Source organism: Chaetura pelagica, unplaced genomic scaffold (assembly GCF_000747805.2).
Source record: "Chaetura pelagica isolate M959 unplaced genomic scaffold, ChaPel_1.0 scaffold623, whole genome shotgun sequence".
NCBI classification, from domain to species: domain Eukaryota; kingdom Metazoa; phylum Chordata; class Aves; order Apodiformes; family Apodidae; genus Chaetura; species Chaetura pelagica.
This window is the reverse complement of record NW_009952573.1, coordinates 1-1,625: the sequence shown is the minus strand read 5'-3', so window position 1 is coordinate 1,625 and position 1,625 is coordinate 1.

Below are 1,625 nucleotides of genomic sequence, written 5' to 3'. Positions count from 1 at the left end.
GCTGGTAGCCCCCAATCCCGGCTCGCAACAACCCCCTAACCACTAAACCATCTCCTGAAACACCACCTCTACCTGTTCTGTGAACACCTCCAGGGATGGTGCCTCCACAACCTCCCTGGGCAGCCTTTTCCAATGCCTCACCACTCTTTCTGTAAAGAAATTTTTCCTCATATCCAATCTGAACCTCCCCTGGTGTAACTTGACCCCATTTCCTCTTGTCCTATCGCTAGTCACTAGGGAGAAGAAGCCAACATCCACCTCACTACAACCTCCTTTCGGGTAGTTGTAGAGAGCAATGAGGTCTCCCCTCAGCCTCCTCTTCTCCAGGCTGAACAGCCCCAGCTCCCTCAGCCTCTCCTCATAAGGCCGGTTCTCCAGACCCCTAATCAGCCTAGTTGCCCTTTTCTGCACCCTCTCTAGCACCTCAGTGTCCTTCCTATATTGTGGTGCCCAAAACTGCACACAGTACTCGAGGTGCAGCCTCACCAAGGCTGAGTAGAGGGGCAGGATCACCTCCTTGGTCCTGCTGGTCACGCTGTTCCTGATGCAGGTCAGGATGCTGTGGGCCTTCTTGGCCACCTGGGCAAACTTCCAGCTCATGTTCAGCCAGCTGTCAATCAACACTCCCAGGTCCCTCTCTGCTGGGCAGCTCTCCAGCCCCTCCACCCCAAGCCTGTAGTGCTGCTGGGGTTGTTGTGACCAAAGTGCAGGACCTGACATTTGGCCTTATTGAAACTCATGCTATTCACCTTGGCCCATCGGTCAAGCCTGTCTAGATGCCTCTGCAGGGCTTCCCTACCCTCAAGTAGATTGACACTTCCACCCAGCTTAGTGCCATCTGCAAACTTACTGAGGGTGCCCTCTATCCCCTCATCCAAGTCATTATAAAGATGTTAAACAGGAGCAGCCCCAGCACTGAGCTTTGGGAAACACCACTCATGACTGGCTGCCAGCTGGATTTAACTCCATTCAACATAACTCTTTGGACCCGGCTGTCCAACCAGTTTTTTACAACACAGCAGAGAGGAAACAGCCTAGGAGGTTCCAGGAGTTTGTGGAAGATAACTTCCTGACAAATTTGGTGAGGGAGCCAACTATAGAAGGCACCCCACTGGACCCGTTGCTTGCAAACAGAGAAGGACTTGTGGGTGATGTGATGTTTGGAGGCCATCTTTAGCACAGTGATCATGAAATGATAGAGTTTTCAATTCTTGGAGAAGTAAGGAGGAGGGTCAGCAGAACTGCCACCTTGGACTTCTGGAGGGCAAACTTTAGCCTGTTTAGGTGCCTGGTTGATAGAGTCCCTTGGGAGGCAGTCCTGAAGGGCAAAGTAGTCCAGGGAGGCTGGATGCTCTTCAAGAAGGAAATCTTAAAAGCACAGGAGCAGAACCTCCCTTTGTGCCTAAAGATGATTTTGCAGGGAAGAAGAGCAGAGAACTTTGACTGGAATTCAGGGGAAAAATGAGAGTTTATGTCCTTTTGAAGAAGTGACAGGCAACTTACAGGGATTACAAAGATACTGTTAGGCTACACAGGGAGAAAATTACAAGGCCCAAAGCCCAGCTGGAACTTAATCTGGCTACTTGAGTAAAAGACTATCCTGGTTTGAGCCAGGATGAAGCCAA